Here is a 27,694-nt window from a genome sequence, read left to right on the forward strand (position 1 = left end):
TGAGCCCCTGGTCCTCCTGCCTCCACCTCCCCAGTGCTGAGATGAAAGGTGTGTGCCATAATGGCGCACAAACAAAAAAGTCAGCTTTCACTTGATTTCAAAGAGTTATTTATGATTTAAAAGACTATTTACCATAGCATCTTGGCAAGATTTGTTTCTAATCTTGGTTCTGTCTTATATAAGCTCATAGAAGATAAAGCTCAACCTTAGTTTTTTATTCTGAAAAATGGGGTGGAATACTGTTGGGTTTTGTTTGTTTTAGCATGTTCTGTGGAACAGTTTAACATTTCTGCATGAATGTACATATGTGGTGATAGATTGTTTATGATCTAATAAAGCCACTAAAGATCAGAATGCAAAGCCAGCCATACTATACAGGCATAAAAGCTGGGTAGTGGTGGTACATACCTTTAATCCCAGGACTCAGGAGACAGAATTAGATGGATCTGTATGAGTTCAAGACCATCCTGGGCTATAGAAGAGTGAATTAGTCTAAAAGAGTAACAGAGCTCACACCTTTAACCCTAGCACTAGAGAGATATACAAGGAAGAAACAAAGGGTTTCATGTGAGATTCAGTTTCCAGTCACAGGGAAGACAGGATCCCCTTTTCAGCTTTGGAAGAGGTAAGAACTACTGGCTGGCTGCTTTGCTTTTCTGATCTTCAGCTTGAACCCAAATATCTGTCTCTGTGGTTTCATGTGCCCACCTCACCCTGTAACACTTAGGGACTGAGGGATGCTGGGAGAATCTGGCAGTCAGGTCTGCTTTAATATGTTAAATTGGCACCTCAGTTAGCCTTTTGTCCTGGACTTGAGACCTAATAGAGGTTCCTCTATGAGAGGTCATGGAGATCATCTTCTGAGATATTATTGTGCAATCTGAGAATTACTTTGGGGGAAGCAATAGTTAACTCGCTATTTTATTATTTTAAACACCAGTTTCTTTTGCTGAGTTTTATTTCTTTTTTTTTCCCTGAGTGCACAAATTAAACTGTTCAAAGATCTTTAAGCAGTTTGGAGTTTGTAGCCACCAATGAAACTAAAACACAGTCACTCTGTCTTCCTCCCAACACCCCCAGAATAAGATGAAGCAAATTACAGGCACCACTTTACTTTATTTTAACACCTGTTACAGTTTGACTGTGAAAGATCTCCACCAGTTCAAGTGTCTGAAGCCTTATTCTCCAGCTGGTGGCGATGCCTAGGGAGGTGGTGGCATTCTGGTTGTATGGTGCAGACATTTGAAAGTTACAGCCTGGACCTGCTTCTAGCCTGAGCTCTCTGATTCCTGGTCACCAAGAAGTCAGCAAGCCCTTCAGCAAGCTCCCACTGCCAGACTATGCCACCCTGACTGACATGTCTCTGTACCATGATGAAGTAAAGCCACTGAACCATGAGTCGAGAAAAACTTCTCTCCACCAGTTGTGTGCCACAGAGACAAGTTCATTCATTACCTGGGCCTAAAACCCACATGACTCCCACACATAGCCAAACTGTTCAACCACACCAAAAACACATTCTCCCTTGATTTTGACTACTATTCAGCACTCCAATTCCTTCTGTTGTCTCTGAGGATTTTCTTAAAGCCAAATCCTTTGTATCAAGATTCAAACAAGGTCCACACAAAGCATTTAAGAGTCGTGCATGAGCATGAGGCCAGGGGATCCTGGGTCACATTAAGTCCCATTCAGGCCCTGGGTCACATTAATAAAAGTATTTACGAGTGGACACTGGGGAAACCAGAGGAATTTAAGTCAGAAATCTCTAAGGGATGGGGTGGAAAGGTTCCTGGCTGAGCAAGTGCTGACAGCTGCCTGGAAAGGGATGCTGAAAACGTATACTCCTTGGAGGCAAGACTGGGCAAGCTCAGTGTAAATGTGAGCAGCATCTCCTTGGGTTCAGAGGTACACAGCCAGCTAAGGAGAGGGCTAGTCATCCCATTCCCTGCCATGCCCTCAGGCATACACTGTCTTTCTTCCCAGCATTTGGCCTAGGCTGGTCTGATTTCTGTCCTAAATGGGACCCAGGTGTCTTAGTTAGGGTTTCTATTGCTGTGAAGAGACAACACCACTATGGCAATCTTATAAAGGAAAACATTTAACTGTGCTGGCTTGCTTACAGTTTGGAGGTTCAGTCCGTCATCACTATGATGGGGAGCATGGTGGCATGTGGGCAGATGTGGTACTAGAGTAGCTGAGAGTCCTAATTCTTGCAGACAATGGGAAATCAACTGACAGTCACACCGAGGGAAGCTTGAGCAAAAGAGACCTCAAAAGTCTACCTGCACAGTGACACACTTCCTCCAACCAGGCCATACCTCCTAACAGTGCCACTCCCTTTGGGGACCATTTTCTTGCAAACCACAATATATGCATCTCTGTTTAATTTAATCTTTAAAAAAATTTCCTGGTTCCTTCAAAGCTTCTCTCATCCAAAGGGAGCTTCCAACCTATAGAACCACATTCATCACAAGGCAGCTGCTGATTCTGACTGGAAGATCTGCAATGCAGGAATTGGAGCCACAGAGTAGAACCAGAACAGCCTAACACCAGCACGACTATGGAAGTCTTAGCCCCTTCTAGACAAAGAGCAGCTGAGTCCTCTGCTTGCTTCAGCTCCACGGCAGAGAGAGAGAGAGAGAGAGAGAGAGAGAGAGAGAGAGAGAGAGAGAGAGAGAGAGAGAGAGAGACTTAGTGAGAAATGAAGATGAGAAAAAAGAAATAATCAAAGACAGAAACTCCTTCCTGGAGACACCAATGTGGAGACCTTGTCAGAATCCCATCCTCCCTATCTTATCCCCTGCATTCTAATCCTGTGCATTCAGTCTCTTGGTGTAGCACAAGAAAGAATGATGTGTCTCTCAAGTTGAAGTCTTCAAACGGTCAAAAGAAAACAAAGATACAGGAAGATCAAGCTGGATTTGAAGACAGAAAAATTATAAAATGCCTATTACAGGGCAATCAAAACCAACTTTCACCATGAGAGACAGAGGTAGGATGGGTGGAAGGCCCTAGGTTATTCTTCAATTTAGAGGATACTTCATTTGTTTGTTTTGCTTCCTTTTCCCGTCTTTTTCCCTGTGGTACTGGGGGAATTTGAGACTGGGCCTCAGAATCCAGGCTAACCTGGTACTTGATATGCTTCAGCCCCCTGGGCACTAGAGAACAAACATGAACCACCATGAATTCTCTTGAATTTGAGAGTTGGTAGTTAAAAAACCTTCACTCTAGCTCAGTAGGTGAAGGAACTAAAATGTAAATTACGCATTTTCTGATGTTTTTTAAATGAATAACTGGGTCTTAACATTCAAAAACAGGTCACACTCAGGCAGCTACCTGAATAGATCATCCCAAATAAGCCAATGGCTCTCACACCAAGCCCAAAGGCAGAACCAGTCATACAATGCCCTCCTTGCCTTTGCTGGTAGAGCTGCAAAGCCCACTTTTCACACTCTTTATGCCTCTTTGGGTTCAAACCACTGCCCAATTAATAAATCATACTTTCCCCCCTCCAGTGCTAAAGACTGAACCCAGGGTCTTACACATACTAAGAAAACACTAGCACTGTGCTATGGTCTCAGCCCACAATCTGGTGCTCAAGTCAACTCTGTAAATGCAATTGATTTGCAATTTCCTACTAAGGTCAGCATTGCAAAGAGGAGTTCAATTCCAGAAAGTTGAGCTGAAGCTGAGCGTGGGAAATCAGATGGATATTCTGTAGGAATAAACTGAAGACACTTGGGAGGCAGAGGCAGGCAGATCTCCGTGAGTTCGAGACCAGCCTGGTCTACAAGAGCTAGTTCTAGGACAGGCTCCAAAGCTACACAGAGAAACCCTGTCTTGGAAAAAATAAATAAAAATAAATAAATAAAAATAAATAAACTAAAGAACACTAAGGACACACCTGGGACAATAGATCTGCAGAATACAGCTGCTCCCAAATAACCACAAAAAGCTTATTATTAATTATAAATGCTTGGCCAATAGCTCAGATTTGTTACTAGCTAACTCTTACATTTAAATTAACCCATGTTTCTTATTTACACCTTGCCACGTAGCTTGGTACCTTTTCTCAGTAAGGTATGGCGATCTTGTTTCTCTCTGCATCTCTTGGAAATTCCAGACTCCACCCTCCTTCTTCTCACCTTCCTCTTGTGTCTTGCTGTCCAGCCTATAACTCCTGCCTAGCTACTGGCCAGTCAACTGTTTGTTAAACCAATCAGAAGGTGCCTGGGTAAAGACACGTCCTCACAGTGTACAAAAAGATTATTTCATAACAGAGGCTTGCATCTGAGTCTTCCCAGTGTAAAACACAAGAGGCTGGAGGATGGCTCAAAGGAATGCTTGCTAAATTCTGTCTCCTAAAGAGATATATAAACTCAGAACACCTGTCGATGTAATGTCCTCTGGAAATGAGGACCCTACAGATGTAATCAAACTGAGTTCATACCTGTAGGAGTGTTCCCAAATGTGATTATTGCTTCCTTTTAAGAAAGGGAAAATGTACACACACACACACACACACACACACACACACACACACACACACACACACACACACTTACTTGTTAAATACCATGTGACCATGAAGGCAGAGTGTTTAGGGAAGCATATCAACCCAAGAACACTCTACCATGGCTGGCCACTGTCAAATGGTAGGAACAAGTTAAGAAGGATCCTTCCCTGACACCATCAGCTAAAGCCTGGAGCACAACAGAACTGATTTCAAACACACACCCTTCAGGATTCCGACAGATTTAATTATCTTAAGGTGCAAAGTCTGTGCTAGGTTGTCAGAGCAGCCTTAGGAATGTGATTCTTGAGCAAAGCCTGGTTGAATTAGGGTCATCCTGTTTTGTCGTTTCCCTTGCTGCAGCAATCTTCCTGAGGCCTTGACTGTATCTGATTCATTCATCATTTACCCAGCTCCAGGAGCAATGGATGCTTGACAATGGACCTAAGTGTGCAAATGCATGGGTGAACAAGAAACATATTACTTGAAGGAACAGGATTCTTATTCAGAAAGTCATCATAACACAACAGAGAAGAGTATTTTTGCATAGGCCAAAGCATCAGGTTGAAATACTCTGCTTAAGTTTTTGATAGGGTCTACAACAGCAGTTAAAAGACAATTTTTTTTCAAATAGATCTGAGTTTAAACATCTTTTTCTGATTATTTAAATTCAAAGGGACTTCTTACAAGGTAATCATGATTTGAAATTTGCTCAGAACACAATAGATGATATTACAACTCCATTCACATGGTTCATGTCTAACAAGATCAGCAAATAACAGTTGGAAACCTTTGTTAGCTCCATGAGAATTAGGAGCAACGCTGGACACTTCCCTGCTTGAACCCAAGAAGACAGGGAATCCATGTTCTGTCCTGTCCAGGTGCCATTTAAAAGAAGCTCTTCTTAAGCTCTTCTACAAACTTCTCGTCTTCCAAAGGCTTCCTCTGGCTGCCAGGCTGTAGAAACTTCTTCACTGTGGGGAGGTTGCTGACTCTGGTTCTCAGGGCCTGCAATATAAAGCCTCAAAGTGAGGCCCAAAGCAGCATATCCCAGGAAATCTGGCCCCCCTCCTGAACAACACAAAAAACTCCCTTTAGCCGCATGTGGGAAGAGCCTCGGGAACAGACAATAGAGGCAAGGCTTGGGAAATAAGACTGAACAGCGCTTTTTTCCCGGTACACCCTGAAGACTTCATCCAGCCTCAGCCATCCCTACCTTCCTTCCTGCTCTTTAACCCTACAGAGTCACCCCTAGTGTAAAGGAAAATGAACAGAAATGTCAGTCAGGTGCCATTACTGAGAAACCCTCAACAGGTGGAATCAAGATGCTGAGGATGAATGATGACAAATTAGACCAGGAAAACCAGAGTCTTAGACTTAAGGGACTTATCACAGTGAGATATGAAGAGGGGGTTTCTGGGTTGGAAGAGTATGTGTCCATGCTGAGCAAAACACAATGTCTGCTAATGGGAGCTGAATCTGAGAGGCAGAAACCAGATGGGAAGAGAGATGCTAAGATAGACTTGGTGCACAACGACAGGCACATCTGTGGTAAGGGGAATCCCAGAGAAATCAGGATCTGAGCCCACAGTGGAAAGGTGGCTCGGGGAGACAGCTGAGTGCTGGCATTTGCTCATTATATGAGGTAAAATTATACTTGTTGAGGTAGTGTTTATGCCAAATTTTCTGGTACAACAGGACTCCCTTTCACATTCCAGAAACAAGGCCTGGAAGATCATTTTCCAGGTGGTGCAGGAGGACTGACGATTGGATATGGCTAGATGCCAGATGCCAGCAGCCCACCAATACTTGAAGACTTGTGCCAGGATTGGAGGGCTGATGGTGAGGGACCCAGCTATTTCACCTGAAGCAGGGGGAAAATGGCCACAATGCTGTCATTCAGCTCCTTGATGTGGTAGAGAAGTTCAACCGTGTGAATGTCAGCCCTGCTCAGCCTGTTCCCAACAAGGTAGTCTTGGCCATGGCTCTTCAATACCTGCGGAGTTTAGGAAATTTGATCTGTGAACATAAACAGTCAGGCAGGAACACCAGTATTTCCTTGACCTTTTCAGCCCATTTCTCCTCCTTCTGCAGCCTCCTGAAGGAAGTGCAGAGTCCTGGACCTCTCCCTAGGACCCTGGCATGATGGATGAGGAGACACGAGGTCTGCTATCTCCTCCACTAAAGCCAAGGATCCTTTCATTTTCACCCCCAGATCCACACGCTATTCACACCATCCACCTTTCCCTGCATTTTACACTTGTGCCAAGGGCTAACTTCCTGCCGCAGTTTCTCCCTGTTTATACCTCCCTAAAATTGGCAGTTTCCCCTCTCAGCTCTTTCTATATGTAATGGAAAGTTGCTCAACTTTCATGGCAGGACCAGTCAACCATGAGAGGTCTTTTTTTTTTTTTTGTCTATAGTTCTCCTCTTGTCTGTTTGCTCATCTTTTACATGTCTCTGGGACCTAAAGTCAACTTGAGGGACTGAGGCAATAGCTTAGTTGGCCAGGTGACTGGTAACAAAACACAAGAACCTGATGCTGATCTCCTGAATCCACTTTTTAAAATGGGACATGCGGCTGGACCAATGGCTCAGCAGTTAAGGGTATTGGCTGCTCTTTTGGAGGTCCTGGGTTCAATTCCCAGCACCTACATGGTGGCTCACATCTATCTATAACTGTAGTCCCATGGGATCAGAGTCTCTCTTCTGGAGTATGGATATGCATGTAGACAAAAATAAATCCATATCCATATACATAAATAAATAAATGTTTTTTTTTAGAAGTGGGACATGATGGTATATGCTTGTATCTTTGCTTTGCTTTTTTGTTTTTCGAGACAGCGTTTTATGTGTAGCCATGGCTGCCATGGAATTCACTCTATAGACCAGACTGAACTCAAACTCACAGAGATCCACCTGCCCCTGCCTTCCCAGTGCTAGGATTAAAGGTATGTACCATCACCACCCAGCTCAGTCGTGGTACATGCTTGTAACCTCAGCCTTGGGAGATGTAGCAGAGACAGGTAGTTCCTTGAAGCTCCTGGTCAGCCAGCCTAACAGAGTGATAAGCTTCAAGTTCAGTTTTAAAATAAAGGTGGAAAGTGATTGAGGAAAGACAATTGATAGCATCCTTGGGCCTCCACCTGCATGTATATATACACACACACCACGTGCAAACATATCACTCATACTCACATACTCGAACTGAAATAAATAGACAGTTGGAACCATCATCTTGGCAATGCTGGGTTTCATTCTTAACATTGTGGCATAACCAGCATGCTGAATTGTGGAGGGTGAACTGAACTTGTGTATGTAGCTAAGAACGTATTTCATGGGTAGAGTGGGATGGAGAGATGGACATATACGATGAAGACAACCCCACAGGATGTCAAATCTCCTACATCCATGGGGAGTATCTATGTGGCCTCTAAAATGTCCCTCAACTTTTCTTATTGGAAGGCAGTTACATGACACCTGGGAAGGACTAATACATGATCTATGAATAAGAGAAGAAACCGAAAACACATGGAGATACCAGTTAAAGATATTTGTCAAACATATTGTAAGAGAATAAATACAAAAAGAAGTATGAATAATTGTTTGGTATAAAAACAATACACACTTATTGTGCCTGTCTGCCTGCCTGCCCTACCCTCTGTGTGTGTGTGTGTGTGTGTGTGTGTGTGTGTGTGCGCGCGCGCGCGTGTGCGTGTGTGTGAGTGTGTTCACCTGCCAAAGCACCTGTGTGGAGGTCAGAGGACAATCCAAGGGGATAGGTTTTCTCCCTCCACCACGTGGATCCCAGGGATCAAACTGAGGTCATCAGGCAGCAAGCACCTTTTCCCACCAAGCCATCTTTTCAGCACATGGAATTTGTGGTGTAATTTACACTATGCATTCACATTAATGCAATACTTTTATTTCATAATGTAGATGACTTAAGTTTGAAGAATGGCTGTGAAGATTATCACTATGTGACATGCCTTACATTGTCAGCACTACAAAAAGCAGGGTAGGGGATCTGATCACACTTTGTCACCTGCTTATGTTGGACCTGGCACACAAGCAACAATTTAACATTTGTTGGATGACTGGATAAATGACCTAATGTTCCACAGGTGGAAGCTAAGCGGGTATTCCTTTATTTATTTACAAGTCTGCACTGTGTGTGACCAGTTTTTGATTCGTGATTTTATTTACCCTGGCTTCAGCTGACTTCCATCTTAAAATATTTATCTCACATACAGAGAGAAAACATATTAAGACAGATATTAGGTAAAATAGCAGGAAAATATCCCTAAACTCTGGCAATTTTTAAAACACCATTTCATTTCTCTCTTCTATGCATCAGTGTATAAACTTCCCATCTCTGAAACACCGCTGTATTCTTCAGATGGGCAATTGGTCTTGGGTCTCCCGGCACTTGGTGCCAGAGGATTGTCTATGTGTTGCTGTCATCACGTTGCTTCTGAGTCAACACTATGGTGCTTTGCGTGATCTATTCCAACTCTAATGTAGTCAACATTACAGCACCATGCATGATCTATTCCTGATGGGGAATGTACTTCTGTGTATGTTCATCTTATTGATTGTTGAATAAAGAACTGCTTGGACAATGAGGCAGCAAGTTAGACAGGACTAGGAGTCAAAGAGGATTCTGGGAAATGTAGTAAAGAAGTGGTGATCCAGGCAGGAAGTGACATAGCAGGGAGACTCATATTTAAGGAAGGACAAGCAGGAAGTGGCCCTTTTCCCCCTCTTACTTCCTCCAGAGGCACCATGTGATCCACCGGCAAGAGAGGGCACCAGCAGAAGGTATCCTCTATAAGATAAGTCTTATAAAATATATAGATTTGTGATAATTAAGACTGAGCTAACAGATGAGAATCTTAGTCATTGACCAAGCAGCATTTGTACATAATAGAAGTCTCTGTGTACTATTTGGGGCCCTAACTCGGTGGGCAGAACTCGGGCAGCTGGCAGAGACCGCCCACGTGGTGGTAGGGCTGGGGCAGCTTTTGGTGGAAAGATTTATCATAACATATTCCACCCTCTAATGTGGCTCAGACCTTCACACAGTCCAGTTCTAATTATGACCACTTTATACCATACTGGAAATTCTAGATCAATCAATTATTTTTTTGAAAACAGTGAGCTGGCATAACTAGAGCAATGCTTCTGTATAATACCTTCAGAACTGGGGTGCTAGACTAATACTAATAGAAGTCCTTTGGAAAGGAAAGTTAATGCCTTCCTGTCTTTGTTGAACTGAATGTCTGTGATCCCCAAAGTTCATAAACTGATATTCTAACTCATGATATGATACAGTTTATAGGTGGGACATTTGAGAAATAATCATATGATCTCATGAATGACATTCTCTATTCTACTCCCCCCCTTGAGATGGGATCTCATATAGCCAAGTAACTGAGTATGATCTTGAACTTGTTCTTCCTGCCCTACCTCCTGATTGCAGGGATTACGGGTATACTGGTATTACGGGCATATACCACCATACCTGATTTATATGGTACTGGAAATAAAAACCATGACTTTGTCCATGCCAGGCAAGTATTCTACCAACTGAGCTTCAGCCTAGCCCTCCTATTGTCGTGATTATAATGGTACCTCTGAGAGCTCACTTGAGCCATCTGCTATGTGATGACATGACCAGAAGTCAACCATCCATGAACCAAAAAGCAAGGCCATACAAGAATGGCATCAACTGTCCCGCGCTACCGTCTCGCCAGCAAGAACGACGCGGCACACTCAGGATCCTTCTGCAGTAAAGCTTTAATGCATCTTGAGAGGGAGAGCATAAGCTTACAGAACAGAGACCCCGAACTCCCAAAAACCCATCCCTTATATAGGCTGGCAGCCGCTGCCTAGGACGTGTCACCCCCTGACTGGCTGCAGCTCATCGGACCACATGATGCCACGGGAGAGGCAGAGACCAAGGGATGGAAAGTTACAAAGTTACCCAGCGCCTGCTCACTAACTTGTAACAGCTCCTTATATCCTGGGTAACTTTGTAATGGCTCCTTACAATCAACCAGAGCCTTATACTTCTCAGCTCCCAGATTTATAAGAAATAAGCATTTTTTTCTATATGAAGCAAAAGCCACTTCATGGCATTTTTTGTTGTAGCAGCCCTAAATTAGAAGATACTCTCTTAGACTATCTCTCTAAACTGAGAGCTGTTGATGGTGACACAGCCTCCACTTACCTCTTCAAAGGCAGGAAAATAACACTTCCTTGCTTTCTGTGTGATCTGGGCAAGGTTTGCATCCTTCTCCCCGAGTGGAAGGAATGGATAGTGAATAAGCATTTCATTCAAATCAACCGTACCTTCTGTATACATGTCAATCCTGAAAGATAAAATTCTTGCTCAAGTACTCCCTTTCCGTCTTACACTCATTTTTAAAAACATAAGAGATGGGCTGGAGAGATTGCTCAGTGGTTTAAAACCTAAGAGGATACAACTCAGATGATGGCCAAGGAAAACTACCTGTGGTGGGACCTGCAACTAGCACTTATAGGTTAACACTTGTTTCTTAGTTATATGGGGGAGACGACAATTGTGAAGTTTTGTTACCCGGGTAACTAAACACAGGCAGAGAGCATCAACAATGCACCCGAGTCAGTACCAAGAGAATGTGGCATCCACAGTCACAAATGCTGCAAAGAGGGTTTGCTGTTGGCAGTGGCGTGCTCTGTGCGACACAGACCATCAGAATCCCCGGCCCAGCTGTTGAGGCTCTGCTGCCCCTCCCTAACCCTACTGCATGGCTTAGGCTCCTGACAGACCTCATGTTAGAAGCTCTCTCAATTATTTTCCATAAAACATGGATCCACTACACCCTCTGGTCCTGTCATTCAACTCCAGAGGTGCTTGCATTCTTGAGTTTCCACTTAAAATAGCACATTACTAAATGCTATTTTTTTATGGTCACAGGCGTGAAGCACAGGAAAGAAGCAATGAAATTTGAAACGAAGTTGCTAAACTACTTTTTAAAAATACTCGGTTTTTTGACATATGTTCGTAACCATAATTGTCACCCAAGCATCCTATTCAGTGCTTTTCTGTATGTTCACTGAAGTTGGTAAGGACAACACTCTCCAGTTTCATACTTTTTAACCACACTGGGTAATAAATAGTAAGACCTGTAGCTGAGACAGCCAAGGCCCAGCCCCTCCCTCCAACTCTTAGACAGCCTCTAATCTGCTTTCTGTCTCTATGGATTTGAGTCTTCTGGACATTTTAAACAAAAGAAAACATGTAATGTGTGACACATTATGTCTGATCTCTTATGTAACAGAATGTCGAGGTTTATCTGTGTCGCCCCATGAGTCTGTCCATCCCTCTGTGCAGATATAACTCATTGTGTGGCTGAATAACACTTTCCTCAGCCATTCATCTGTGGGACATTTTGCACTTTTTAAATATTAACAGTACAGCTGCGAACACTTTGAAATAAACATAACCACCAGGTGGTGGTGGCGCATGCCTTTAATCCCAGCACTTGAGAGGCAGAGTCAGGTAGATCTCTTTGAGTTCGAGGCCAGCCTGGCCTACAAAGCTACACAGAGAAACCCCATCTCAAAAAAATCAAAAGAAGGGAGGGAGGGAGGGAGGGAGGGAGGGAGGGAGGGAGGAAAACCAAGGATGCATTTCTCGTGGAATTGCTGGGTCGTTATATCCATGTCTAACTTTTCAAACTGCAAGAGTCTTGCCTCTAAAGATTTAGCAGATGGAATCAGGACTCCACCATCCTGACTTCATAGTTCCTTAGAGTTTTCAAAGCCCTGATGACATGCTAAATCCAAAAGCTCTATCCTGCCATATAACCACAGGTCTCTACATCCATGAACTCTGCCCTGCCATATAGTCACAGTTCTCTAAGGGCAGCCAGGTATACTATTCCCTCTCCATGGGAGTCTCCCTGCTTGATGTCAGTGCAAATACCCAGCCTGGAGTTGGTTGTGATCTCACCACCACAGCTATGCTCACTCAAGACGGGACATAAATTCTTCCCATGTTATCTGTTCATAAGTACAGGAAACTCATCATACAGGGCTCTCTCCTTTATGTCCTTCCCATAGAGGTTGTATTTGGAGGCAATGTAGTTGAGAATGGCTCTGGTCTGCACCAGTTTCATCCGTCAATCTCCCCCATGGGCACTTGCCAGAACATCAAACTCCCATCTATTGGATGAAGCAAAGAAAAGAAGAACAAATTACCTATGACTCAGATATGTTCAAAATGGAATGTTTATTAAAATAACTGAACTTACAAAAGGAAAATACATGTGGGAGACTTTCAAGTATTGTTTTTCTTCCTATTCCTTCTTTTTCTTATTTTAAACTTTAATTTTTTAAATGTGTGTGTGTGTGTGTGTGTGTGTGTGTGTGTGTGTGTGTGTGTGTGTGTGTGTGTGTGTATTTCCCCATGCATCTCTATATACCATGGCTATGCCTGGCACCCATAGAAATTAGAACGGGCATCAGATCGCCTGGAACTGGTGTTACATACAGTTGTGGGCTCCCTTGTGGATGCAGGGAATCAAACATGGTTTCTCTACAAGATCAGCAAATACTTTTAAAACTAGCCATCCCCCTCTCACACACCTGCCCCACTTTTGTTTTTTGAGACAGGGTTTCTCTGTGTAGCCTTGGCTGTCCTGGAACCTCACCCTGGAGACTTGGCTGCCTCGAACTCACAAAGGTCTGCCTGCTTCTGACTCCCCCAAGTGCTGGGATTAAAGGTGTGTGCCACCACTGCCCGGCTTAGCATGCCTTAGAAGAAGAGGAAGATGTAGGATGTCCCTTACTTCAAGGTCAGCTCAGAGGTCTAGGTAGGGTCTCTGTATGCTGCTAAACTAACCTCATGGGACACTGAGTGCTGGGCAGGCTTTTTTGACATGCCCCTCTGGTCCCCTTTTCCCATCCCTCCCCACTCCCTCCCTCCTGAGCTCTCACTTAGACTTTCAAATCATTCAATACTATTTCACTATCAACCTACATTACAGAGGAGTCACTTTTAAGGCCTGTCAGAGAATGCAAGGTAAGCAAGTGCTGGCTCTAGTTTTGCTTCTGTCCCTGCATGTACCCAGATGGAGGGTACTGTAGGATTCCAAGCTACTACAGCCGATTGTAGTACAGCACAGATGAAAAGGAAAGATGGTTCCTGGGGTCCTGGGGATGGCTCCTCAGTAAATATCCAGAGCCCTTTGAAGCCCCAGGAAGGTTGCTAGGTCTGCCAAAGGAGCCTCATCACTTACAGTTTACCACTCTGCCCCTCTGCAATCCCAGGAAAGCCCTACAAGTGCATAGATAAAATCTGGTATTTAAACTCAACATGGAGGATACTGCTCTGAGGCACTTAAGACAGTGTGGTGTGAATGTAATTGGCCCTCACACGCTCATAGGAAGTGACACTATTAGGACGTGTGGCTTTGTTGGAGTACGTGTGGCCTTATTAGAAAAGTGTGTCACTGTGGGCATGGGCTTCAAGGTCTTCTATATGTTCAGGCCATGCCTAATGTCTCAGTTGACTTTCTGTTGCCTGCAGGATCAAGATGTAACTCTGAAACTGTAAGCCAGTGCAATGAAATGTTTTCCTTTATAAGAGTAGCCCTGGACTTGGTGTCTTTCTCTTCACAGCAATAGAAACCCTAACACAGACATCAATTCTTACCATGTTTTAGCCTTTTCAAGTCTTTTTGTGTTTGAATGAATTTTTCTTCAAACTGCAAATCAAAAAATAGGACATGAGTTCTTGTTAATCATCCACTGCTTTTGGGCTCTCAACATGACAGCACCTGTGTATGCAGAGTGGAGAGAAAGTTCTTTAGTAGGAACACTGATAAGCTGGCCCTAGCCATGCAGAAGCTGATCACAGATATAAAGAAACAAAGACAGAGGAACTGCACACACAGATGGTCACTCTTATGGTTCACCCCCACCATGACCACACCCATCCATGTCTGTGATGAGGTCATGGCATTGGCAAAATAGTATTGGATGGAAGAGACTGAGAATTTCTTCCAGTCACATCACAGAAAGTTCTGTGGCTGAGAGAGAGATGAAAACAGAACTTTTTGTGTCTCCACCATGGGATGTGGCAAGAACCGATAAACATCTAACTTTGTACCACTAAGAGGCCTCTTCTGGAATTGACAGCAATTCACTGCCAGGTGAGGTAAAATGGTCTTGATATACAACTTTAACCTTTTAACAACTGTTATACAACTGTCTCCCCTGGAAAAGATGGGGTGCAATAAGATAGAATTCCACATTTAAGGCAAGAATCAAAGAGTTACCACATTATTTTTCCCTAAAAACAAAGGCACCTTTGATTTCTGATATGCCTGTGGAGGGTGAAAAGGTACCTTTGTAAGGTGGCATTGATGGACACATTACTAAACTTTGTGGCTTAGTAAGGTAATGTTTAAGTTAGCATAAGGACTAATGTAGGGGATGCTGTAGCCACACCTGCTTAGGGGCTGGCTATAGGTGTGCCTGACCATGCCTGCAAGGGTGTGGTCAGGGTAATGTAGGGAAGGTTTAAGAGTGAGAGACGCTCATGTGGTGGGCTCCTTCTTTCGCTTTCATCTTTGGCTTGCTGTACTTACTGCTGCCCCGCCAGCTGGCTATGTCACTCTGTAAGTAAGGCTTTTCCCTATTAAATTCCCTTGTATTTTCACCTGGCTCCATATTGGTAATTTGCACAATAGACTAAGTCACTATGTATATATATAACTTAGGAAAGTTCCAGGTTTCTACTAAGTGTTAGATAGATGTTAAATCATCATTTGGATTTAACAGGTATTGTTACTTCATCATATAATCCTATTTTTTTCTTTAAATCACTCTCATACTGGTGAAGATACAGCTTGGTCTTGATCTGCATCCAGTCATTTAAACCTTGTCCTGAGCAAAGGCACTTGGGTTGGAATGGCAGCCAGTAGCAGAGATGTCTCTGTCTGACCAGAAGTTCTATGTGGTCACATATAAGCTAACATCAAGATGAAAACCAGTTCTTATTTAACATACCTGATTCAGTGGGCAGACTCTTTCTCCACACAAAAGGCTGTCATCAAGATCTTTGGCTATTCTGATTGCAAATGACACTCTACCTCATACACACTAAGTGATCTAGGAAGTCACTTAGCTCCAGCAAGCCTTTGGTTGTTCTTTAAAATGGGGGCAGTCCTTAAACAGACTGATGTAGGTAGCACTGCCGAAACACATCATAGTGGGCCAGGCCCCTATAAGCCAAGCAATTAGCAATACTAGTGTTAGTAGTGGCCATTTTGTTTTTATGGAGTTCCTTATAAAGAAAAGTCAGAGTTTTAGGGTCCCTAGCTTGCTGTGAAGAACAGTATCTTGTGCCTCTACATGGTCACACAGGTCATATTACAGAGACACTAAGGGAGCGTGTGCAGTCATTTTGTCAGGCATTCATTCTAGTAAAACATAACCGACAGGCTGGCCATTGCAGGCAGGTGTTAGGGTGGAATGCAGTTGGCTAATATGTGTTGATGTAGGGCTGGTAGTAAATAATGGGTCTACAATGGTCACTATTGGGGCACAGAGAGCCAAGAAGGCCTAAGCAAACGTCTGCAGACAGTCTTGGACATCGTCGTCACACTGGGATGGAGAATGGGAAACCCTAGGCTACTCCCACGTACTATGTTTTTTGAACTTATGCTGCCCACAGGAACATATTCCTGCACCATCTACCTGGTGTCTAGTCTATGTTGAAACCAGACTGTTCATTTATAAAAGTACATGTTTATCGCAGCTTCTTTTTTCATGAAATCCAGAAAGGGACAGGCCAAAGTTCATGCATTCATGAGGCAGCAGAGAAAGTTCAATCCCAAGACATAGGCAAACTCATGGCCATGAGGATGAAGGCACTAGAAGCTCTCCCAAAGGGATGTGACCTCACTTCTTAACTTCCCTCTTCTACTCTCATATGAGGTACAAGATCTGAGCGTATCCATGACAATTGCTGGGTACTTCTGGTTGGAACCATGATCTATTTTTCCCTTGACACACCTCTAGAGGGCAGCGCCATAGTCCAAAGAGCCTTACCAGGTTCCTGCTCAGGCAGTAGCAATCCTATCAAGCATTTGATCCTGTCTTCCTAGATACAGAAGCTGTCATAGCACAGGGACCCATCTGTATTTGTCAACCTATATCCCCCAGTACCAACCACAGAATTGGCACATAACAGATGCTGCAGCCTTTGACAGGTGGTTACGGCCCTCATCTACCCACGTCTCATTTGTGTTATGTATTTTCACTGTAATTGTGTTTCATTTCTAATAGTATACATCTTAATTATTTTATTTTATGCAAATTTATCAAATTATAAACATGCAGAAAAGCACTTTGCTGTTCTTTGTATCCCACATCTACCTTCAACAGTCATCTTGAGCAAACAGGCTTTCCTCTACACACCCAACCCTCCTTCCTTCTTCTGTAATAACTTGAAGGAATCTCAGTAACTATGCCCAGCCATGGCTGCCATTACAGTGGTCAGTCCAACATGGCTGTCTACTCAAGTTTGCCCCACTGGATTGTAGTACAACTGAAGTTTTCCTGTTGTTTAGTGGACACACAGCTGAAGAAGAACAAGAGAACAGAGAAATTGAAGAAGAGAAGAATCCTCTAGAACATTCCCAGTGAAGAGTAGTGGAGAATTTGAAGACCTAAAAGGTTCCTCTCCTTGTCAATCATACACAGGCTGTGGATCAAACCTTCAGCACATGAACCTTTCAAAAACATTTCTCACTGAGGGATGTCCTAGAGGGACATCCACCTATTCCTCATTTGCTGTCTAGTCTGCTAAGCCCTCCACATGGTTAAACGGCTTATGTAGATGCACCTTTTGTACCTTTTAAGTTGTAACTTCTCTGTGCTTTTTCTATGCTTAGGTTTGCTTACATATGCAAGTGTTGATCATTGTATTACAATTGCCTACACTATTCAATATTATGGCATGCTGTGAGAGTTTATGACCTAGGAACATAAGCTATATTACATAGCATAGGCAGTAGGCCACAACCCCGATTTTTGCCTAAAAACATTCCATGATCTTTGCACAATGAAGGTGGAGAGTGAGTGGCACTAAGATGACTCATTGGGTGAAGGTGCCTGCTGCTGAGACTGATGATCCAAGTTCTAGCCCCAGAACCTACATGGTGGAAGGAGAGAATTTACTTCCACAAGATGTCATCTGACCTACACACACACACACACACACACACACACACACACACCATGTCATGTGCATACTCACACACATACACAAACAATAACAAATGCATAAAATTACATAAATTTATGAGTGATATATTTTTCAGAATGTTCTTCAATTACCAATAAATACAGGGCCATATTTCATACTTCAGTAATTTGTTTCTCCAAAGCATAGGAATTATGTGAAAAATTCTAATACATGATCACAAAAACAACTGTAATTTATTATCATCCCTCAGTACCCTCAACTCTAATTGTTACTTAGATGACACAGACTATTTTACAGTTTGTTTCAATAATAATAAGGTCCATAAAAGTGATGTTTCTTATGTTTCTTTTGAAATTATACTCCTTGTGATAAGAAAGGTCTAACAATTTCTTAGGTCAAGCCTGTGAATCTCTTAATAATTGGAATTTTTATTCAAACAGTAACTCTTAATAAATCTTTTAGTGAGAAACATCATCAGGCTTATGAGAGGAAAGTATGTCATTTGGTCAACTCAGGTGCAACTTAAGATGGCTTGTCTTAGAACCTACCTCTACTCCAGCCGCAGCTAAGAGCCAGCGGACAGACTCCATTCTGCCCCTCGAATTGAAGTAGTGCAGGATGGGCTTGCTTGCCATGGCTGTTGTCTCTTTGTTTCTCTAAACAAGAATGAATAAAAGAGACCATGTGAAAATGCTTTTTATGATAGATGCTTGGATAGCATCAACTAGAATAAGGAAATATCTTCCTCCTTTATGACAGGGATATGCGTTCCCAGATTTGGTCCAAACTGTTTACCTGTGACTAAAACAAGCTGGTCTCAGGTCAACACTGGTTAAAACGCTTCTGCTCTTGGCAGGCTAACAGGTGGGCACTTGTGGTCCTGTCTCTGGGAGTTAGTGAGAAAAGGAAAAATCGGAGAACTCAAATACATTGAAAACTTCTGAATGCCTCCAATAGCCAATTGTTGCAAGTCTTTATTGTTCATGGTATACCTATGAAGATGCTACTATCTCTACATGGCAATTCATGTAACTGAATGTTAGAGGTATCAGAGGCAATGCCTGCAACCACACTAAAGCCCACAATAGATATGAAAATCCACAGTGAACACAAAAATCAAAGTGAGGTGTGGAACCCAAGAAACTTGTCAAAGCCTTGACAAAAGCAAAAGCTGGGCCTCAAGAACCATTCAACTGAGCAGGTGTAACCTAACTGCCAAAGGTCTGCCATGCTACTTCCTGGCCTTTCATCAGTGATGTCCCCCCTGATTTCAAGGCTTTGACAAGCTCCTAGCATCTTGCTTCGTTAGACTCCATGTCCTACCTCTAGTGTTCCAGTTCCATTGTATAATCAAGCAAAAATGGATGTTTCTGAGTTAATATTATGGTATACAAAAGGGACCTAACAGTTGTGCATTATCAGATATACAATGGGTAGTCTCACAAATTTCTCTTTATTTTACTCTAAAAATATCACCTAAGAGGTATATTTATTTTACAAATGGAGATATGGAGGTTTCTGGGGAGACTTGCTCAAATGAAGGCAGTCCTAGGGTTTCAAAGCCATTGCTATTTAAAACCAATTACTTTCATGGACAGTGATTTTCAAAATACTTGCGGCAAGCCTCAAAGAGACAGAAAAGAACAGGGGATAGTAGAGTGCAGAAAAATAACACATGGTGAGTCTTCAGCTTCACTTACATGTATACAGCACACACGTATATATATGTACATGCTCAGTCATTATAAGTGATAATATACATATTGACTGAGCCCAGTCAAAGCAGTTTGACGGCCCCTGCTCTATCTCAAACTGCTTGGGAGATAGAACGTAGCAAAGCATCAGAACCTGAAAACCAACAGCTCCTGGCATGGACATGACTCATCCTATCATGATAATACATATGAGTAAAAGGTTCACTCAAAGGGGGAGTACAAGCGCTGAGACCTGGGGGAAACAGCTCTACTTTCCTCTACAATCTGAGACTCTCTTATAAATGCATTTAAATATATGGTAAACATATCATGATATATATATACATGTATGTGTGTATATGTTTATATAAATACACATATAAATATGTATAAATACATACACATTTATTTAAAAACACAAAAGCACAGAGGGACTATTTGAGAGCAGGAAAGAGGCCAGTTGGGAGGGGCGGATAAGTGTAGCTAGGGGGAAATACAAGCCAAGTACAAGGGCATATGTATAATGTGAAAATCTCATAGCAAAACTCACTATTTTACATGTCAACTCAAAGTTAAAGGGTTTCTTATTAAAGAAAAATTATTCCTACAGGTTGTTTGTTTTTTTAATATAAAAGCCACAGCACACTGGCTTTACTGACATACGTATTTCTGAGAAATTGTGTGACTTGAATTATGGAAATCCAATTTAAAAGGCACTTATTTTTAAATGTGCAACTACAAAATAACCCTTATAAAGTATAAAACACTGAAAATCACACAACTCACTTGTCTTATAACTGTAATCACCGTGAAAGCTGTACTTTCTCATCAGGGTAGTGAGGGTGGCTTGATTCAGCAGAGGGAATGGAGAGTGATGTCACATTGCGCGAGGCACAGAGAATTGCTAGGGATGAAGAACCAAGAGATTCAGCCCTTGCGACACTGCTCAGGGGGTCCCTGACTGAGGGCCATGTTACAGAGGGAAATGAAGGTTCATCTTATGAAATATTTTACCAAATGTTCCTTATTGTTTCTGAAAGTGAGGTTGTCAAAGGCCAGGGCAAAACTAGGGTAAAGGTTACTCTAAAGTTTTGCTGGGTAAACAGAAAATCAGACAGAGAGAGATGAACGATTTGTTGTAGGTGGAATATACAATCCTCACTCATAGTACCAAGGAGTAATTCTGCTTCTGCAGCCACCATGGCAATAGCCCCTGGTAGTCTGCTTACAGAGAGCCAACCTGCCCATGCTCTCACAATGAATTCCATGGCAGGGTTTCTCTCTTCCATGAGTTCTGTGCTGCCCTCTGAGGACCTCTGCCATGTTTTCCCAGTCAGAATCCTTCAGCCAATGGTTTGGAAGTGGAGGGTGCAAGGAGAGCAGCTAACTCGTGAGTGCCTTTTGGTGAACCGCCTTTCAGCCACTGATGGGAGAAGAAATCACTAAGAAGTACACACTGTGGCACTTGAACAACCCAAAAACTGCCGAATGAACTGAAGAATACAATAACTATATTTGCCTAATTAAGAAAATGCAGTTAGGAGAGCTGGAGATGGCTCAGAGCTTAAAAACACGTTAAATCACAGTTTGATTTTCAGCATGAATGTCAGATGGCTCACAACCACTTGTAACTCGAGCTCCAGGAGATCTGATGCCCCCTTCTGTCTCATGAATCACAAATGAATATGCCCCAAATTAGATAAATATATATATATATATATATATATATATAATTAAACATATGATACATCTTTTTATAAAGAAAATGGATGGGGGGAGCAGGGGAACCACAGCTCAGTGGTAGGGCCCTTGCCTAGCATTTATGAGGCCCTAGATTCAATTTCCAAGTACCACAAGAAGGAGAGGGGAGGCTTGTCCTGAAAGAAATATAATCAATGACAAGTCTAGCAAATTAAGAAAACTATGTCTCTGAGCTGTCCAAAAACACTGGGGCATGAGTGTCATACAGTTGGAAGGAAGACATAGACAGGTTTGGGGTATATAAACTCAATAGATTAGCTAATATCTGATTCACGTTTTCTCTTGTAAAAGTATTTATAATGCTTTTTTAGGGCTATTGAGAATTAACAATGAACTAAGGTACATATAATATTGATGACTGTTATAAAAGGCCAGTCACAGCTCCCCAGTTCTGGGGAGATGAGTGCACACATGAACACCCTGCTAGCCCAGGTGAGGCTGGACATGGGGCATGGGGAAGGTGTTCACCACTGTCTAGTGTTATTAAAGATTCACAACTAATTAAGTGTCAACAAAAATATCACTTCTGAATCAAGATTTCTTATAAACAAAGTGCTTATCATTTAATGCTTTTGATAAATGATTAAAACTGATGAAGCAGGCTGTTTGACAGGCCTTCTGTGCCTTCTGTCTAGGCAGCCTTGAATGGGGAACTGTCCATCAAGCAGTCCCATCACTGGTAACAGGCTGTTGGATGGGGTTTGGAAGCCCAGATGTTTGGGAAACTTTATAATAACTCTAAACCCTACAGAAGCTGGAGAGGAAGGCACGTTCCAGCCATGATTCTGCGCTCCTGATAGCCTGCACGTGCCTAGAACAGTGGCATTCTAAGCAGGATGAGCTTGGTGAATTCTACATAACCTTGCACAGGCTGCAGTCATTTTCACTAAGGCCGGAAGCAGGGCAGGGCACTTCCACTAAGGTCTGAGATTAATGCAAACAGTCCTTCATTGTGTCAAGACTATTGGGACCGGTGCCAACACACTTGCCATACCCCCTTATCTGCCTTTTCTTCAGCTTCTAAGCAGCTGGCCAGCCACACCACCGTCTAAGCTACAGCTGCTTTCACGTCACTGTTGCTGTGTTATCTAGGCTTCTTGTCTGTGACCAGTTCAGCCAGCCCACACAGACAGGAAAAGGCCACTCAAGGGGAGCCTTTTATTGACCCTACTATTTTAAAACAAGGCGGGGCAGCATGTGAGAACATCTCACAGAAAAATCACCAAGCGAAATGAACAATCCAGTCATGTATCCAGAAGGATGTCTGCACAATAAGGCAAACCTCACATGCAAATGAAGGTTTGTGTTTGCACCAGTCATAACATTGTCCCATTTGCCCCAACCACAAGCAGTCCCTCTGCTAGGCCACAAGGTGGGGAGTTGCTTGCTCTCTGGCCTAGGTGAAAACAGTTGCTGCAATTCTTGTGTAGTTTCCTCAAGGTGTCTGTAGAGAGTTCAAAATCAGAGTGTTGACAGCAAAGACTTTAGCTGGCTGTTTGACTGGCAGTTCTTTTGTTTAAGGCAGCCAGGACAGCAAGAGACATCAAAGTCTTTGCTTATTCCCAGGCACATGAACACGAGAAGGTGTGCTTACAGGAAGAACCTGAGGACTTAGCATTTATTACTGACTTTTAACAGCTCTCTAATGATGCGTAACATCTGCCTAGAGCCCCAGGGAGAGGGAGGTGTCCCACAGCTTTCTCAAAACTATGGGGACCAACTCACAAAATATGAAAGCTCAGCCACTATGAGCTCAAAATCTATGGTAGAAACTGATATTACATAAGTAATGTCAAAATAATTCAAGGAAAGTCTAAGTTGAGAAAATACAATACAATAGCAGTGGAAGGTAAAACAGACTAATGAGAGCCAACAATGTCTATAAAGGTGCCTAGGCAGGGAAGGTCGGTCCTATGAGTCGGTGGAAAAGGGAAAACATGCAGAAAGTTGCTACATGGATCAGATAAAAGTCTCGACACTCATGTTCATGTATATTTCAGAGAAACAACCCTTTGGTATAAGTATGGTCCATGCAACGTTTGAGACATATTTATATTGATAATTATTTGTTTGTCTGAAGTCTTAGTTGACTTGAAGTTCTGCATCTTGTCAGGCAATGCAGCAAGAAAGTATTCCAGCTTGACAACAGTTGCTTTTTTACAAACATTGCCTTCAAGCTAAGCTCAAAATATAGGCTTAGTATTTGCCATAGTCTGCATTGCATTCATGAAAACCACACAATTCAGGTTCTTGGAAAAGCCCACCACATAGACAAAGCAAAATCTAACTGAAATCTTTCAAGCTTTAATTGCAACTTTAGAGGGAGCAGTTAACCAGTTATTTCGTAAGAGGAGCAGCAGCAGTGAAGGGATAGCTGTCTCCCATAGTGGCAATCAGGAGAAGTCATGACAATCAATAGAAGACAGATCTAAGTCCAAGGGAACAGCCAGGGTGATGAGAAAAGGAATGGTAGGAATACAGAAAGCAAAAAAGTAAAGTGGGGAAGACAAAAGGGTGAGGTTGAAGAACTGAGAATGCAGCTCAGGTGACAGAACGCTTACCTCGCTCAAAACCAACACTACATAAAACTGGACACGCTGGTCCATGCCCTGTAGTCCCAGCACTTGAAAAGTAGAAGCAGGAGGATCACAAGTTCAAGGCTACCCTCTGTTAGGTTCAAGTTCAAGGCCAGCATAGGCTACATGGCATCTTGTCACAAAGAGAGCAGGGAGGCAGACGGAACAGGGGTTGGGGTGGGGGCTCCAGAATGCAGAAACTGAAGGAGGATGAAAGGCTAAAAGAGCTATGAGAGCCATGGAATAAAAACTGCAAGCCCTACCACTAGAAGAGCTCCAAAGAGTAGTTAATTTTTCCACCACAAGGGTCTCAAATATTCTAGGCCCAGAAGCCAAGAGCTGCAGAATCCTGAGTTCCTAGAGCTATACAAGAGTTGTAACACTAGAGGGCGCCTCGTGCCTCCCGTCCCACCTGCCTGCGGCCTCTACTCAATACTGTCAAACACAAAAGACACAAAAGCTGCCAAAGGGTCAGTATTGGCAGGATTGTGCAGACAGGATTTCAAAACAGGTCAAGGCTAAAGGAACCCAGCCAACTTATTGGTAACAGTGTGGGATATAGCCCGACCATAGAAGCAACACAGAAAGTTAAGTTAGGAGGACTAGAGAAATGGTTTGGCAGTTAAGGGCACTGGCTATTCCTCCAGAGAACCTGGAACCAGCACCCACATGGTGCTTCAAAACCATTTGTAACTCCAGTTCCAGAGGAACTGATACCCTTTTCTGGTCTCTGCAGGCACAACCAGGTAATACACATAGTACACAGACATACATGCAGGTAAAACATCCACAGGCAGAAAATGAGAAGAAATAGATCCATTTTTAAAGTTAACTTTAAAATTCTATATAACAAATTTCTAACAAATAAAAAAGAGAGAAACCCCAAAATGTTCATCACTCCACCAACAGCTTTCTTCTTCCACACATGGAGTGTAAGTTAAAATGGTTCCCCGAAAGTAAGTTCATGTCGAAATCCCTGGATCTTACGAATGTGACCCTATTTGGGGAAAGGTTCCTGAAAGAGACACTTAGGGACTTTCTGATAAGAAGATGTGGATTACCCAGACAAACCTTCAATCCAATGATAAGTGCCTGAATGTGAGACAGGGCAGACACAAAAAAGGCAAAGCGGTAGAACAGAGATTGGAAGGATGTGGCCACATCCCATGTGTTGAGTGACTTTCCCTGGAGCACCACTCTCAGGGAGCAAAGTAGACTAGACTGGGGTAGCCATGTGTGCGGCGACTTCCAGAAGCATGGGTCAGGGGTGACTTAGAGGATGACACAGGGTTTTCTTCTAGAGCTTCCAGAGTCCTGAGGACCCACTGACACCTTCACTTGGGACTTCCAGCCTTCACAGATATAAAAGAATACATTTCCCTGGAGTCATCAAATGTCTATAAATCACCACAGGAGACATACAAACTCATATACATTCCTAAATACCCCTCCTGTTATTCTAGGGCTGCCTTGAAACAGTGTCAGGTACCACGGCACTTTATGTATGGTATCACAATTTACAAATTAAACACAATTATACAACTCTCTTAAAATTAAAAATTCCATTATTCTGCCTCCTACTTAGCTCTCTAATTTCTCCAGTTATATCCTAAAGATTACTCCCTAGTCTAAGTTAGTATTTGAACCCAAGCAAGGTCCACAAACAGCACCTGAGTAATACAAAGGAATGTATTTTATAGCAATGGGTGAATGGATAGAGACAAAGTCCGGCACAGGCTTTGGGAATGCGTGAGAAATTCCCGGAGCCTGGACCCATGCCCTCGGGTTTCGGCGGATGCATGCTTGCCCTTGCTCACAATGCATTACCTATCTGTGCTCGACCACAGCTAGCCATGAGACATAACTGGACTCACGGGAGTGTGGACGCAACACAGTGGCCTTCAGGTGCTTTACATTTGCTAGGGTTCTGTGGAGAACCAGAAGACAGACCAATACTGTGTGCGAAGCCGGAAGGTTGGGGGGGGTAGTTAAACACGGCCAGGTGAGAAAGATGTGCCAAGCAGGGTCAGGGAGCCACACCTGGCCTCTCATCTCTCGAGGGATACTGTGCTCCCGGTCTGGAATTGGGAGGGGTGCCGGGAAGCGTCCCGTAGGCAGCACGGAACCGGATTTAAAGGATTTAGAGAAAGAAGTATATTCAGATTGATTTTCGAAAAACTACTCTGGTTCAAATGGAGAAGAGACTAGAGCAAGGGAAACCCCACCCCGATCACTGTGTCCAGGCCTGAGACAGGCCAGGGAGAAGTGACTACACCTGGCTTCAAACCGATACAACTACTTACGAGCTGTGAAAATTAGGCATAATCTTTAACCTAACTTGTACGTGCATTTCTACATGCTAAGGCTTTAACCACTACCCTTGAGGTCCCTGGCCATGAAAGACGTCTGTATGATTCTGAGAAGACAGGAATTCATGAGCTCACCCTGCAACCTTCACCAAATCCCTAGCTCCAGGACGGTGGAAGGCCGGGTGGCTGGGAGATTTAGGTCGGTGAGAAGTTAGAAATTCAGAACCGTCCGCAGGTGGCATAGGGGAATCTGTCTTTGCACCATCAGGGAGGGACAGCGAAAGCCTTTTTATGTCTGCACCTTAGCAAGAATATACAGGGTAAGGAAGTCTGCACCTGGGATGCATATACATCACCATCTCTCCTGGGCCTGAACTGAATAGCTATAGAGAGAAAAGAAACTACGGTGGGAACGGAGAAACACGCAAGCGCAGTACCTCATTCCAGCGCAGGCGCACTCCCGCGGTACGGCCCACTTTTTACCCCCCCCTCCCCCCCCGCGGGTTGTGCTGGCCCAACAGTGCGCATGCGCGGCTCACTAGGTCCAGCCCCGCCCAACGGTTTGTGTGCCACTGAGCTACCTAGAGAGTTCTGCATGTGACTGGTTCCTGCTGCCTCCTGCCGGGCTGGCTGACACTGGCAGCAGGTGCTTTTGTGGTGCATTGTCAGCTAGATCCCAGAAGGAAGATTTTTAGCAGGAATGAAGTTCTTTCAGGGAGCCTACCCTGGTGGAGCCTCTAAAGAAGGCAAACAACAACGTACTCGCTGTCTAAATTCTTCCTGTTTTCAGTGGAGGGAGCTGAGGTTCCAAAAGGTGAAGTAAGATGTCCAGATCAGAGTTCAAGTGGGTCTGGTTTAAAGCCCGAGTCCCCTTACAGCTTACTATCTCTAGGATCAGACAGATGTGAGCGTGACATCAAGACCCTGCTTTTACACTGTGAGAACAGGGCTGCCAGCCTTAGATGTCCGGGAGGAATGGTACAGAACGCCAGATTGGGAAAGCATTTTTAATCTTGTGAGTCCAAGTGGACTCAGTTCCCAGAAAAGAATCTTAAATTGACATGAAAATGTACGTGTTGGTAAGTTCTCATGGCACTCCGGTTTTGCCTTCTAGGTTCAAAATAGTAACCTGACGAATACTCTGCTCTCTAATTATACAATAGCAGTCCAGGTATTGAGGGAGGCTCCAGGATTTTCTGGGAGTTCCAAACACAAAGAAACTTAATATTACATTACATCTTGTGTCATTCGTTTGCTGAAACTATTCCTTACACACACACACACACACACACACACACACACACACACACACACACGGTATTCTGGGGAAGCAACGTGTCTGTATTTTGAGAATTGGGAAGTCTAAACTGGTCTTAGGGGATTAATATCAACCCTGGAAGAGTCACTGGAACAGAGGCGGCAAGGTAAGTCACACGGATGTGGAGGCAGCAGCATCCTGATGTTTGCCTTTGAGTTCTTCAGGAACTCCTTCCCACCTGCTATGTCCACCTTCATCCCAGTCTTGTCTCTCCCCAGACACACAGAACACTTTCCCTACTCAAAATAAAATGAGAACC

At 43.4% G+C, this 27,694-nt stretch overlaps 1 pseudogene; it reads right to left on the reverse strand.

Moving 5' to 3' along the window:
- Positions 1–5,401: 5,401 nt before the first annotated feature.
- LOC100750710 lies at positions 5,402–18,412 on the reverse strand (annotated as a pseudogene).
- Between the last annotated feature and the right edge of the window lie 9,282 nt (positions 18,413–27,694).

This window comes from Cricetulus griseus (genome assembly GCF_003668045.3).
Source record: "Cricetulus griseus strain 17A/GY chromosome 1 unlocalized genomic scaffold, alternate assembly CriGri-PICRH-1.0 chr1_1, whole genome shotgun sequence".
Classification (NCBI taxonomy): Eukaryota; Metazoa; Chordata; class Mammalia; order Rodentia; family Cricetidae; genus Cricetulus; species Cricetulus griseus.